Source organism: Amblyomma maculatum, chromosome 1, assembly GCF_055883805.1.
Source record: "Amblyomma maculatum isolate TAMU_Amacu chromosome 1, ASM5588380v1, whole genome shotgun sequence".
In the NCBI taxonomy this organism is placed as follows: Eukaryota; Metazoa; Arthropoda; class Arachnida; order Ixodida; family Ixodidae; genus Amblyomma; species Amblyomma maculatum.
The window spans coordinates 88,438,197-88,454,033 of record NC_139344.1 but is presented as its reverse complement, the minus strand read 5'-3'; the positions used below and the strand labels follow the sequence as shown (position 1 = coordinate 88,454,033).

The 15,837-nt window shown below is 46.6% G+C and overlaps 1 pseudogene; it reads right to left on the bottom strand.

Annotated features, from left to right (window-relative positions):
- Nucleotides 1-15,837, bottom strand: part of LOC146203106 (uncharacterized) — a 40,006-nt pseudogene that overhangs the window by 23,220 nt on the left and 949 nt on the right.

Sequence of the window (15,837 nt, the reverse complement as noted above, 5' to 3'; positions counted from 1 at the left end):
TTTTTATAGTCGCATGATAAGATGACCTCCATTTCTTTCGGAATAGTATAATATCCGGCATCTGTTTTGGAAGCAACCCGAATATTTACTTAGAATAAGATTTAGTCATTGCTAAATAATTAGTGATGAAGAAATTTTCAGCCTGTAAAATGACAGCGCCCATGCGCAGTTTATAACGATGTCTTCGCAGCGAGTAATTCGTAGCTTGCACTTTAACGTTACTGAAAATTAATCGCTGATTATTGTAAATTCTGTCAAGTGTTTAAAAGTTCTCTCACAAGGTGAAATTTATTCGCATTGCAAAGCAAAATAATTACACTACTAATTTACCGTTATATATTAACATCACACATATCAGAAATCCCTTATACTTTCCTCGGTTTCAGAAAATCATTTACAGCTAGTGGCGCATGCATTAATACACTATCACATTATATGACAGTGGCCGCAAAAAGCATCTCGGCAAATTCAATCCACTCAGCGCTGTACACGTGAACAATCAGCTTTCCTGTGCGGCGAGATTTCCTGTATAGTGTCGGCGTGATCTCAATTTTGGGGAATACTTGAGCGTGGTTGTCTGGACCAGAGTTGATGTGCATTCACTCTAAAGAAACTCGCCATGCAGTGCGCTGCCAATGCTACATTTAACCTGCTTAATCCTCGAGTCAAGTACGATATAATGAACCAGGCTTTCTCGATACAGTCTAAAATTACTGCAGGTCAGAGCACGAACCTTGTATCTGCGTGGGCTTGACACTAAATTCGCCGGTCTCACGCGCATGAGACACGCGCAAACTGTTTAAAAGTCGATAAGAAAAACAAAGCTGTCATTAAGCAGGCCCAAGCATTAGGCGCGTGAGCGCGGTACAGCGCAAGAAACGTGCAAAGTAAATCTAGAAGTCTGGTGGTTGCGTGCTTTGTTTTCCTAAAATCCGCTCTTCTTCTGCTGCATTGGCGAAATCCATCGATTTGGTTTCTGCAATATTGCAGAAATACCGCAGAAGACACGTTTTCATCGCCAACAAACCCGCCGTAAACTCGGAAGCAGACCTACGCAGCGTGCGTTTCTGCGAGTGCCGCCGGCTGCCGATCCACACTACCGGAGTGACGGTGGCGCCACCTCTAGGTCGATCTCGCGGCGAATATCTGCAATTACATAATTTTGTTGAATCGCTTTCAGAATTATTTCTTTTAAGCTAAACGAGGAAATAAATCCAAACTGAGTGTGACTAATTATGCCATCCATCCATCCATCCATCCATCCCTCCATCCATCCATCCATCCATCCATCCATCCATCCATCCATCCATCCATCCATCCATCCATCCATCCATCCATCCATCCATCCATCCATCCATCCATCCATCCATCCATCCGTCCGTCCGTCCGTCCGTCCGTCCGTCCGTCCGTCCGTCCGTCCGTCCGTCCGTCCGTCCGTCCGTCCGTCCGTCCGTCCGTCCGTCCGTCCGTCCGTCCGTCCATCCATCCATCCATCCATCCATCCATCCATCCATCCATCCATCCATCCATCCATCCACACACGGCCGCATGTGTGCGGCGACCACGCCAAATCGTCAATTATTTTTTTTTTCATTTTTAATTTCAGACAGCTGAGAATCAATACATTTTCATATCTCAATAACATACAATAATATCAATAAAACCTGAACACCTTTATTTGCTGTTGATGTGATCGGGGTTCGGTGGCCTTATGCTTCACTGCAGTGGAACCATGAGGAGCCGGGATGACGGAGCATCGAGGCGGAAGACAGCCAGGAAGGAGAGGCAAATAACATTTTATACACTTTTTACACGATGAGATATTTATACGTAGGAAGAAGAAAACGGAGCTCTTTGTGGAGACAGTTTCCACTGCTTAAATGCGGTCAGTTATCCCCACTTCCCTAGTTGGGGAAACAAGTTCAATCGGTGTAGTCCAATCAGTAGGGCACAAGAGATCACTCGGTGTGCCGCCCACTGCCGAGGGTGGTGCTCGAACTTCCTCTCACATTTTTCAGTGGCGAGGGCAAACTTCTCTGGTGTCGATGACGATGTTGTGCGGGTGGTGGAGATCTTGCACCAAGGCGAAACAGTCCGCGAAGTTGCCTGCTGGCGGCAGTCATTTCCCCGCGTAACTCCAAGAAGGTAACCAGCCTGCTTGGAGAATTCGGTGAGCGGCGTCAAGGCTGCTCGGTGACGCGCCTCTGGCCCATTCAACACAAGGACAGGTTCCCTGCTAATGCCGCCGTGGACGCCAAGGGGGAATAAGGCCCGAAAGGCAGCCGGTCTCCATCCCAAAGAGGGGAGGCGGGGAAGGTTGGCCGCCGCAGCAGTATACAACGGGTCACTAGCCCGCCGTCGCCGCCGCTTCGTTGCAGTTGGCAGCGGTCGTTCGCCGGCGCCCGCTAGACCCGTTTTGTCCTCAGCTGCTGGAGAAACTACTCGAACTTTTGGCCGGAGCCCCAGTCACAACACTGTATACATGTAGCAAGGTACTAGAAGGAGAGCAGCGAATTTATCGTTTTATCAAGGACAACGAGTCGGGGGTGTTAGAGGCATAAGACTGTTTACAATGAAACAAATTTGAGCAAAGATTCAGTGGAGAAGGCAAAAAGTCAGGGAGGAATAAAATTGATCCGGGTTGTTGGCTCGTCAACCTGCGTGACGGATCTTGTCATGTGGAAGTCTAGGCAGAAGTATACGACTGCAGGAGTATACGACTTCACTGTTTTATGCAAGAGTGGCCGCAAACACGCTGAGGCAGGCTGTCTTTCGCGCTTTTTCCTTCCTACGGCCGATTGTGACTCAGCAGACTTCGATCAGTACATCTCCTTCGTCGTACCTGAGTTTCTTGATGCCTCGGCTCTCCGGACTTCGTAAGCGACAAAAAAAGCTTCTCCTTGCGGTTGCGCGGGTTTCTACTGTCACCAGGTCTTTTTGTCTACATGACGGCTTCCTGTATAAAAGGCGCACTCAAACACCGGCACGCATTTTCTGCTCGTGGTTCCCGAGAGCCTCTGCTTGTGCGTCCTGCGTGCCATGCACGACGACCCACATTCCAGTCACCTGGGCTCTGCAAGAACGCTCCCATGTGCCCGTGACCGCTTTTATTGGCCGAAGTTGCACCCTGGAAATGAGTGGTATGTGGCGAGCTGAACAGAGTGCGAGTCGGCACAAACACCCCACTTCCACCTCACAGGGCCTGTTCCATCCTGGGACTCCACCAGGTGGTGCATTTGGGAACGTTGGAATTGACCTTATGGGTCCCTTTACCGAAGTCTTCCAGCGGAAATCGTTGGATCGTGGTTTGTGCTTTCTCATTTGCTACAGCTGTAAAACGGACGCTCTTCCTTCGGCCCCCCTCACCACGTGTCCCTGTTCTTGCTCCGCTCTGTCATCCTGCGCCATAGGCCTCCGTGAGTGATCATCAGTGTACGAGGTAGCCAGTTCACGGCAGATGCAATATATGGAAGATCTTCTCCGTTTATGCGCGTCCCATTTCCGACACTCCACACCATATGCCACTCAAACCAATGGTTTGGTGGAGTGCACAAACCTGACACTTGTCAGTATGCTCTCCATGTACAATACATCTAATCAGACTACAAAAACTCAGATACCATCCTGCCGTTTATAGCGTTCGACCTCGACACTGCAACAGATGAGACGACGGGCTACAGCCCTCTATGCGCATGCCCTTCGGTATTCTTCCCTATTCCGTCCATGACAAGCCGTGCATCGCCGAAACTGTTAGTCAGGCTTAAGAAGTTCACCGTCTCGCCCGTTTGCGTATTTTCGCTTCGCAGGAGCGTTGCAAAGCTCGATACGATAGCCGGCATCACCATGCGTCTTACGCCACTTGATACTTGGCTTTGGCGGCCTTTACGGAAGCCTGGCTCAGCGCAGAAAATATCGGCACGTTATACTAGTCCTTACGACGTCATCGACCAAATCAGCGACCTGAACCACCTCCACTACAGGATTACGCGCATAATCGCCAGTGGTCGTCTCTTAGCCACAAACAAAGTCACCCATGTAGACCGGATAAGGCCGTGAGAACGACTAACCTTAACCCGGGGGGATTCGGCTGCCAGGAGAAAAACGTGGAAGCCCTGAAGACGAAGTTAAAAGACGAGCGGACTGAAATGAATGATGTGCTGAACTCTGGTGTCAGCATATTGTTTTTTTTTAGGCAGCTGAGCTCTCTGCCTTCTCTATCAGTTCAGTGCTCCGGCAATGAACTCCATCCGTAACAATTTTCACGCAACACGAAGCTATAGCTAATGCTCCTCCAAACGTTTCGCTGTTAATGATTTTGATAGTGCTTTTAGGAGTACTTCAAAAGTACATAGACTAAAGTTCGAATATTTTTTTTTCTTAATTCCCACAGGCGGAGAAATAAAATACATGTTCGATGGGACATTCCGTTCCTGCCTTCGTTACGCCTCAAACGATGCCATCGCTCAATACAACACGACAAGTTATTCGGTGCATGTGCATATGTGCTTTCTTCTAATGCTTGATACGCAAGAATAGGCAATAAGAAAGAGAAAACAGCGTCAGTAACGCATTCAAATCACGTGTCAGCAGCCGCAAGTTCGATCCCTGCCTATCGTGCGGCTTCTCTTTTCGTAGTTGCATTATGTGATTAACGTTGACGCGCTGCCGTAAACCGCTCAGTGTCATTTATTCAGCTGTCGCCCCCCCCCCCCTCCCCCCCCCCCCACCGTACGCTCGTTGAAAAAATAATTAATGCATGAATTGGCCCTGTTAGCAATGATAGTTGACTGCGTATTTGCTGCCTTCTCGCAAGCTTCACTTGTTGCACAGTCCATGAGCCGACGGTGAAATATGTCTCTTCCTGCCTGCCGGGCCGATGCCAGCCAGCATGCCGACATGCGTGAGAGCCGGGAGCGATTTCGTTTCCTGGCTTCGTGTATAACGTTCGTGGCGATGGGGTGCCGCTGGCGGCCCCCCTTCGATTCCGCCCTCTCTACAGGAGGGGACAGATTTAGCTTGCAGCTGCTGGCATCTGTCCCGCCCTGTGCCTGAAGGGCATGAGAAACAGAGACGAGCTAACAGGTAGGCGCCGCCGGCGCAGAAAAATGCAACATGTTCCGACTCGTGACGCAAGCGAAGCGAGCTTGAAAACACGCGTACGCGTTTATCGTGCACGTAGGATCAAAACAGGACCGACTCAGAAAGAGCCATGTAGCTAATCGGATGGCAAAATGATATGAAAGTCAAACAAACCGATCTAAGTGCTTGTTTGCGGGCATTCCTTGCGAATCCTTCGCTGTTTCTGCTTACAGCTATACCTGCAGGCAACAACACTGACCGCGTAAATACATGCATGGAGGACGTTGTGATTTGGTTAGCCGCTATTGGTTGGGTTGGGCCTCCGGCTTGAACAGCTTTCCAGCTCAATTTGAACAGATTGGTCCGCTACACGCAAGTGCAACGTTTGCAACCGTCGCCATCGATATAGTAAGGTATTCCCGATAAAAAGGGTTGCATTTTAGGGGCAGCGGAAACATCACAATAATGCTTGAAAGTTCCTCGGTGGGCTTATACTGACGACCACGTTTCTTGGATAATCGTGGCGAGATGCCATTCAACAATACCCCCGGCTCTTGCGCCATCTCATGTTAAAAGCTGAAAATGCACGAAGGGTTCAGGATGTCGGGGTTGGCCCGCAGCATGACTCATGATCAGTAAGGAAATTCTGAATAACTCTTCAAAACTTTAAGATGGGTTAAAATACACTGAAATTTTGTTTTGGACAAGCGATCATCATCTAGAAGGATTGAGGAAGTTTTGTATTGTCTGGATACAAAGTGTTAGTAACTCTTGACATGCGAACCATGGGAGAAATGAATTTTTGTAGGTTGTTTTTAGTATTTTACTGAAAAAATATGTTGATCACATTAGCACACATGACGTCAAAATTAGCTGAATAAATGGACTTTTTGAGGGTATGCATTTGAATTGGGATGTTAGGTAGTAATATGAAATTTTACTTCCTAAAGTAAAACATTGGTGAAAAATATGGTATATATATATATATATATACTTCAGATATTAGGGGGGATAACAGAAAAAAAAAAAAACATTCCGAAATTCAGATATATATCATATTGCTTGTTTATTGCTCAAAGCATCGGATAGTTTCAGTGCTTTGGCTACAGTAGAGCTACAGTGCTTTGGCTACATAAACTGCGCGGCAAAAAATGTTTTTTTACCTTATAGGAAGCATTTTTTTTCTGAGTGATAAAAATATCTTTTTTACCCGAAATATTTTCATTCCAATATGCTGGAAAGTGTAAGCGCTTCTAATAATATAAATGTTTTTCTGAATTATGCTCAATTAAAGAGCAAATGTATAATTGTAATGCACAAGAAAATGGAAATAAATGGACACTTCTAACAGTGAAACAAAGGGAGAAATGTAAATGTCATAAATTGATATGTTGCTTAATGTTTATTTTCTGCGCAAAAATGTTGGTAACTAAAGTGGTTAAAATAGAAATCAACTCCAATAACGCTTCCAGCTACATAAGGAAGCTTCAATAACCAAAGGTAACCCGTCACGGCGCAGAAAAAAAAAAAAATTCTCCAGAGTTAAAAGACGCGTACAGGCATTACAGACAAGAAAAATAACAGAATTATAGACAAGACGCGTACAGACGGACCCGGGCTTACTGAAAAGAACGGGGCTGCGTCGTCTCCGGTTGATTACCTCAAGTGAAAGGCGTGCATCTAACTATAGAACTCAGAGAATAACAATGGCAATGCAGTCTGGAACTTCATCTAAACTTCTAATATCATCTAACACCAGTTTCGGATTTTGGAAGACCAGTAGTTGGAAAGCAGAAGGGCAAATATGCTTCGCTCTGAGGCTGACAGACCTGGATAAAATTTTGCGAAAAAGTGCTGCATAAAAGATGAACGCCTGTCACAATAACGACGAATTTTGTAAAAGCGCAGTAAATAAAAATTTTAAGGAAGTTTTTATGCGCTTATTTTCAAAGGATTTCACATAATCTAATTTAAGGAATTGCTGATGTCACATCTTGCAGTGAAAATAAGCGGATTCTCTACTCTGTTGCACCCCTAGGAAGTCAAGAAAACGGCAGTACCCCAATCTTTTAGACTCTTAGACGGCAGTTTGAAGAAGCAGAACACTGTGTGAAAATCAGTACATTTTTTTTTTTTTTGCATAGTGAAGATTCGGTTTGCTCAAATAACGCCGTTCTGAAAAAAGAGCAGTAAGCCCCATTCAGTGCGCGTGACGCATATTACGAGGAAACTTAAAATGCGTTGAGCCCTCCGCAACACTGCACGTCTTTACTGAAAAAACATGTTGATTGCATTAGCACGCATGACGTCAAAATGAACTGAATAAATGCCCTGTGTACCACAGCCACTTACAAAAGTGCTGTCGCCAGTATTTGCCAGTTTCGCTTACTTCTCCCCTCTCACCATGAACTCATACCCGCTGCATTTCTACGCGTCTTTTATTGCGAGTCTCGCATAGTGTCATTGCTGCCATTACAGTGTCACCCATTTTGCTTTGTCCTGCTCGTCCATATTTATTTTTTATTTATTTATTTATTAGAACCTCAAGGGCCCCCAGATGGGACATTACATGAGGGGTGGGCACTTGAACGGCGGTTAACAATGGTTTTTGTGAAGTGATTACAAAGATGATGAGGCTTCTTCGATGGCAGTCTTGAAATGAGCAGGGTCGGATATTAGGGCAAGGCTGCTGGGAAGGTCATTCCAGTCGCGAGCTGTGTGCACGAAAAAAGACTTCTGGAATGTGGTAGTGCGGGCACGATGCGGGATGACGCTGTTAGAATGGCCTGTGCGGGATGGTCGACGTACAGGTTGGATGAGCTGGCTGTCACGAGGTGAACATATCATCCGTACCTCCGTCTCAGCAGGGCTCAGAACCTCTACTGCTGTAAATAATCGCACCAAAGCACCCGCTTCTTTTTGACATTACCCGCACTGCATCAAACAACCTGGTAGTGGGAAGACGCATCAAGATAAAAGGGGTCCCACTTGCAGCGCTTTTTTCCTTCCTTTCCTCCACAGCCTGAAAGTTCGGTGATTGATGGAGTCCGCGTACGAAGTATTAAGTCAATTTTCTCTGTGAGTTCGAACTTCGTAATGGTTATACATAAAGGTGGTGAAGAAACTTGGGTTATACGTCGGACTTGCACGCATTATGGGCAGGTGATTCAAAGCAGTATTTCGAGCTTTCAGTTTTCAGGCACACAACATATAAATTCCGCCTTAATGCAGATAGGGGTCACGCCCTGCGTTTTTAATAAATGCATTGCTTACCAAGTTCGCTTAAAGTGTCGCTGCAGGCTGCGGTAGTCCTTATACAAAAGTTTCGGCGCGCCCGTGAAATAAAAAAAGCGCAAATGGAAAAAATTGAGAGGTTTCCCAATGGAAGCTCGGCCGAATCCGCGCTCACGCCAGCGGCTCAGGACCTGGCGACAGACCCTGGTCGAAACAGCGAGAACCTCCTGGAATTAGCGAGAAGGTACAGGCGTCAGCGTTTGCATCCCACCACGCTGACCACCGGCTCTGGAAAATTCGAGTGCATACTGGAAAACCGAAGCAGAGGAGGACAGCGTCGCGCATGCTGCGGTGTTTGCACTTTCCGAAGTCAATAAATATTTATTACTACCACTATTGCACACTCGCTCTGCGTCCCCTCTCCTTTCTCGAATTTTCGAACATGGTTATTTCAGAGCGCGTCGTCCCAAAGAGTTGTTTTTAGGTCTGGATCCGACAGCGGAAGCTAGCAGTCGCCGACGTCGGAGAAGTCGGGAGAAAAGAGCTGTGAGCTATAGGGCGTTTTTTTATCGGGTCAGCTCGTGGAGTTGGACGTAGTTGTGAGGAAGTGTTTGTTAAGAGAAGTGTAGTCACCTCTATCTTTCGTACATATGCTTCTGTAATGTTTGTTGCTACTGTTTATAAAGTTAAGTTTCGTCTGTTGCTTCGACTTCGTAGTACTCCGACTCTCCTTTTCATGCTATCATGTCGAAAGTCCAATTTGAAAGGAAGAAGAACCCTCCTGATTTTACAGTCAGCCGTTAACCTTGTGTGCGTAAGTTATTGGCCAAGCCTGCGGCGTTCTCGCAGATGACATTTATTGGTGAAGTGTGAAATACTTTAAGATACGGTAATTAACATACGAATGGGAGTAGTCTACCCTTCCGATGCCTAGCTGTAGGTCACGCTCTTTACAGGTTTTCCTGCGCTCGCAACGCGTATTTAAGACTGCCAAAAAGAATCAATGGGGCGTGTTCTTACAATAAGTGGCGACAAAGTACAAGCGTGCCTAGTGCTGATGTACGGATATATTGGCAGCGATGGCCCAATATGTTACAATGGGTTAAAAGAAAGAGCATTTATAAATAACACCCCATCGCAAAAATGCGTTTGTCCAGAATTCCTGGGTGGATGCTATGGTCATAGCTTCTACTTACTTCCACTGGCCTGATACGCACTGCACTTATTTTATGTCTTCGCATATTGGAGGTTGGATGAGTAAAGCCGCATAATCACAAGTTTTCCCACCTTCACATCGCTCTATGCTGCTCACATAAAAAGAAATAGAGAAAAAAAAAATGGTTTGGTTTTATAGGTTTAACGCCCGAAAGCGACTCAGGCTATGAGAGGCGCCGTAATGAAGGTCTCCGGAAATTTCGACTAGTTGGGGTTTTTTAACGTGCACTGACATCGCACAGCGGCAAACGGGCGCGTTTCTTTTTGCATCCATGAAAATGATGCCACCGCGGCCGGAATTCGATTCCTCATTTTTGAGGCAGTCGAGCGCTCTAATCACTGAGTCACCGCGGTCGGGAGAGGGAGAAAAGGAAGGTTGAAGTTTGAAGTCTAGCCTAGTTTGTCCACTATTGCACCGAAATCAACCCAGGAATACTAGTAACGGAGCAAATCCTAATAATGTTCCGAAACTGAAGCTGGCATCGCACGTCCCTCCAAGATACGTTTTGAACAAGATGCAAGAGATTTCTCTCTATTCTGTGGGGAAATCTCCTGCTGTATTGCGTCGAACAGCCACCTGGCCGCCCACTGTTGTTTGGATTCATGCAACTATACGACCCCTCAATTCTCGCTTGGATTGCTGTTTGGTGGCACTGACGGGAGTTTGCCCCAATCGTTAGAGCGCCGTTCTTGCAATCCAGAGGCATAGAGTTTGTGCTAGCGGACAATTATTTTCTTTATTGCACTATTGTGAAGAAGATGCACAGTGACGGCCACTTTATTCCAGCATTGTTTCCGGATTGAGCCCGTGGGAAGGAGAGACGGACGAGGTGGAACGCAGAGCGTGACAGGAGAGACACACGAGACGTACACTGAGCAAAGGGTTCTAGCCCATGCTGGGTGCGAGCGCGTGGCTGAGTTTTCAATAAGTCAGCACAAACACAGCACTGCGAAACAGCGCAAGAATCTGTTTTGATACGCGCTTTTGATACGCGTTTATGTTGGCAATGATATGATCTTTGCCGTGCCGTACAAACAGCCTGCTTGAAAGTGATGGCGGCTATGAGATTGCCAACTGTTTTCACCCAGAGTTTTGACATTGTAACTTCCGAAGATTTAAATGCTGAGATGCATCATCGCCGTAAATCTTATTGAGCTCAGTGCGAGTCCACTGCTGGTTTAAACTACAACATAACCTATAGTCGTGCGCATTACATGAGTATCCTAACATGAGTATGAGTTCGTAGGTTGTGTTTATAACGTGCGCATAGCGGGACGCATTTGTTGACTTCGCTGACGTTGGAATTCCACTCATCTATGCGCAGCTCCACGCTTCGCTGATGGCGCAGCTGCCCTTCAGGATCCCACTCTCGCACGCCCTTCGGCGCGTCTAAACTCAGGTCGACAAACAAGAAAGCGAAATGCATGCATTTTTTGCGGCTAATAGAAATTCTGAAACGCACGTGATTGCGCTATATGAAGTCTCCTTCTTTAGGGCCTAACCAAATGACCAGAAGTGTTTGTAGAGAACCGTGACAGAACCCCTTCTGCTTCCAAGAGCAAATACAATAAAATGCTCGTAGCCACGCACTACAAGTTTATTTATGTTAGTTAAACAAGTTTACGGAGCTGTCAGCAGGAAGCCTGAACGTGCCACTTTGACGACCAGACCTTCGCAAGGACTTCGTGAGATAGTGACGAATTTCCTAGAGCAATTCTCAGCCCTTCAGGAGATATCAACCATAATCTGACGGCAAGTGCTTTCAAGGTGGTGTCCCTACAAGCAGCGAGTAGAAGCCTCTGCTGGTACCTGCAGCTCAGTGCTCGAAGCTTCAACATAGATGGAGGACTATTGCTTCATTGCGTTGTCACCAAATGTTCAACAATTTGTGCAGCGATAACATAGATAACATTCCGCATATTTGCTGGTACAGTTTTAATTGTGGGGTATAACGTACCAAAGCGAAACGTGGGTTTTGACTCTGAGGAAGGCTGCAGTGGAGGGATTCGGATAACTTAAAACCCGTAAGGTTCTTCAACCTGTGTGGACGTCGCACAACGCACGAACGTTACGGCATTTCACCCCCATCGAAATGCGGCTGTCGCAGCTGCAGGATGTTGTTCACAAGTCAATGGCCAGCGCGAACAAGATCACATGACTTGCTTGATGGACTTCATACCTATCCAGTGGCATAACCTATCTCCTCTCTTAAAAAAAAGCACAAAAAACAAACAAACAAACAAACGAAGGACGGTGAGGGAATTGCTCGCTTGCAAGATAGATGCACCTTGGTATGGGTTGCTGTTGTTGTTACCGTCTTTTTCGGTGACGCAAGATTCCATAAACAGTCTTACGTAATGCGTCCTCCTCTTCTGCTATCCCTATCATGATTGCATGGACAGTCCATTCTTCTACCTAGTCGACTGTGTACGCCGTATACGCCATGCGTGGTATTGCATACTGCATACGCTTATGCACACGGGTGGTTGTTATTTCTGTTCACGGGCTTGAACTTGATCATCATTTTGCTGTGCAGAGGCTCCGGGACAAGTTGGCGTGCAAGTCCTAGATGGAATTTTTGCATACAGTAACTTTTTCTTATTTCACGCATAAATTTTAGCCTGTTTTTTGCTCCTCGCTGTTGCACCCGAACACGTGGTACCGCGACAAACTCATGCTTCTTACAATACCACTTTCTGTAAACTTTGTAGAAGTTTACCTGATTAAGTAAACCTCAATTATAAAACAACGCTCTTAGGTACTTTAGTGCATATACGGAGTGGGTTGTAGGCACGTACATGCATAAAACTTAATGCACGACGAGAGAGAGAGAGAGAGACTGTGTGTGCGTGTGTGCAGTGGTGGTTGGAAACGTCACAAAACGGAAGACAATTGTTGCAATTATTTCCGCCGAAACACTGTTTTTGTCTACAGATTTCTCTGTAGACAAAAACAGCATGTGCATATGTTGCGGAATCATTTGAAAGTCAGCGTCTCCTACAGAAGCCCGTCTGAGTAATCTTTTGGCGTTTTGTAAAGTTGCCACAAAATGAACTACATCAATCAATACAATCTCCGCCAGCAGCAGTAATAGGCTAATAACCTCTATAGAAGCTGTCGTAACCAACTCCTGGCAGTAATGAGATATGATTTGGGAATGTTTGCCATTGCATCAACAACTTCTCTGGGAGCCGCAGGTGTGTGTGTGTGTGTGTGTGCGCGTGTGTGTGCGTGTGCGTGCCTAATTAACTCCCTCTCAACCCTGATCCATACTTAATAGTTCTTTGGGTTAACATGTAGGGAGCTTGGACAATGCATGTTCGATGTAACATTGCATTGGAAATTCCAGGCCATCTATTCTTGAGTTGCATAGGCTGCTTGGTATATTGCGGAGCCTTTAAAAAAAAAAAAAAAAAAGCCGACCTCTTTGCTGCAGCTGCAATACAGGGCTTCACAGTCATGTTAAATAACGCAGTGCAAGCGACGGCATGACTATGACACCCTGAAGAAAAAAAAATCTGGAGAGTATCTCGTCACCTTCACTGCTCATGGTCCACAGGTCCATTAGTGTATCGGGAAACTGTGTGTGCATGACAACTGGAACTTGGGGCCTTTACACATCCACCGATCAGCATCGGTTCCTCGACAAGCTAATAAAAGAAAATCCACAACATTCCAGGTTCCTCTGGGTGTTTCAAATTGTTCTTGGAGGCGTTCGGCTCTGGTCAGCAGGCGGTTCGTGCACCTTGCTTTTCTCGGAAAGAAGTGAGTTCTCCGCTCATCATAAGACCTGTGCCAAAGGCCCACATGAAATGCAGATATGGTAGCGGCTTCATCAACCGCCAGCTCCTTGCGGAGAGCCCTCAACCAAGTAGCATGCCGTCAATGGGCCGCCATCAGTCCAATATTAGAAAAACCGGCACCAACATAGAGGCCAATAATGGCGTTTCATTGGCGCGCTACCCGATCTACTAGACTGGCTTTCCTACAATAGCCACCAATGGCAGACTAGCTTATTTATTGGCATACAGCCTCACTAAACGGCTACACAATATCTTACACCGAAGCATATCCACTGGCTGGCATAAAACAGACATCCAGCAACTCACTAGCTATGCAATACTTGCAACCAAGCTTACTCACTGGCTTTTAAGAACTGCTATCCAGATTAGCTGATTGCCTGCCCAACATAGCCCACCCAAGCTTATCCAATGGCTTTGCATCACTGGCATCCAGGCAATCCCATCGTTGCTGAATGTTTTTATTAGTGGCTACTTTGTGCTGTGATGGGTGTTACGGCGCAGAGGCAACTAACGCCATCATGCGCCAAACACAGGGTTGAGTTCGCTTTTCTGCAGGTATTTTACATGCAGATAATATATATATATATATATATATATATATATATATATATATATATATATATATATATATATATATATATATATATATACAACATGCAGAAAGTATACGTGCACACAAAAAGCCACAATGGTTCGTTGCATGAATATTTATTAGGTGCGCATTTGGTACATAGTGAAAAAAGCTCTAGGCAGAATTTTTTCACAGATCTAGGACTTCACCTGCGGTTGGGTCCATTGACGAGGTGTCGGCAGATCCCAAGCTGTAGGAAGACGCCGCGTTAATGGCAACTTCAGATGTCTGCCAAGCAAGCATTTCATGGACAAAGCTGTGTCCTCATCAATACTGATAACTTGGACTCGGCTGATGACTGCATGCTGGCATCCTGATAGTGTTAAAGCACCGGCACTGTCGTCTCCCGTGGAAAACAGCGCCCAACTCACTCTTAGAACCCCCTAATTCTTTTCGTACTTAACGTTCAAGAATGCAGCAATCCTTGGTTTGGTTTGGTTTATGGGGTTTAACGACAAATACTATGAGAGATGACGTAGTGGAGGGCTCTGGAAATTTCAACCACCTGGGGTTCTTTAAAGTGCACTGACATCGCACAGCACACGAGCGCCTTACTTTTCGCCTCCACCAAAAAGCGGCCGCCGAGGCCGGGATTCAATGCCGCATCTTTGGGCATAGTAGTCGAGCACTGCGCCACCCCGGCGGGGCGCAGCAATCTGAGTCGGGGATGCCTGCAGTCAAGGATACGATGATAACATCGTGCTCATTATTTTCTGAGTGAACGAAGTTCCAAGCGTACTTGTAGCAAAAAAAGAAAAAAGAGGGGTTCAACGCATGCTGAACCAAATGTGGACTGAAAGCTTTGGCCGCGGGCAACCGAGCGTCGCATCGTTCCGTTGAACGCATCAAAGATCACCGGCTTTCTATGCAGGATCCACTTTTATGCTATGAGCCTGCGATGCTGACAGACGCTTTCCTGCTCCATTTGGTCAGCTCTGTGCCCGCGCATCTGCTGGGACGCTGCAACCTTCTCACTTCTCTGTAGCGAGCGCAGCCAGCGGCGGAACACGCGGCGCACCTGTGGCTATGTTGGCTATGTGTTGAAATCCGGTCTTGCTGCATGCGCTTTGTCGCTCTTTTTCAGGCACAGCGAAATTTGTAACGAATTCGCTTCTCTGTCCGTCGCACAGTGAATCACATCCCGTATGAGCACCCCTTGCCTGTCGTTGACCATTCTTATCAGGATGTAGAAGTCTTCCAGTGGTATGACAACGACTCTGCGTCGAACGCTGAGGCACACAGCCGTCACAACGTTCTAACGGACCTTCTGTTCTAGCAACTGGCTGTTGTCGTTCGTGTCTACCAGGGTGGCAACTACCGAGTTCTTACCATCAGCGATTCCTTTGCCTTCTCTTTCTTTCTTTTACTTCTCTTTGTTCCCCTCTCCACATGTAGGGTAGCCTACTGGGAATCGCCTAGTTAACCTCCCTGTCTTTCTATTCTATTACTTCTCTCTTCTCGTCGTTGTCCCTTTCAACAGAGGCGAAACCGGTTGCTAGGCAACGGGACACTGTCAGTCCACATATAAAGCCCCACTTCAACTAAGCCGTAACACGTGCGTAACATAGGGCTGAAACGTGAATTCAAATATCTTCGCAGGCTGATTCTAATGTCACCCTCCCACATGAAAAGAGAGGCCCAAGTTGGCGAAACCGGTTGCTAGGCAACGGGACGCTCTTTCAGGCACCGGCTAAATGATGAAGGGTAACGTAGGCAACGGGACGCTCTTTCAGGCACCGGCTAAATGCCGAAGGGTAGCGTAGTGTAGCTTTCGCTACGAAAGGATTTTCAACTGACCTGCAGAATGGCGTGACACCTATAATGCATGTTCTCAAATAACTGCCGCATCTCGGGGAAGGTGACCTTGGACGCAA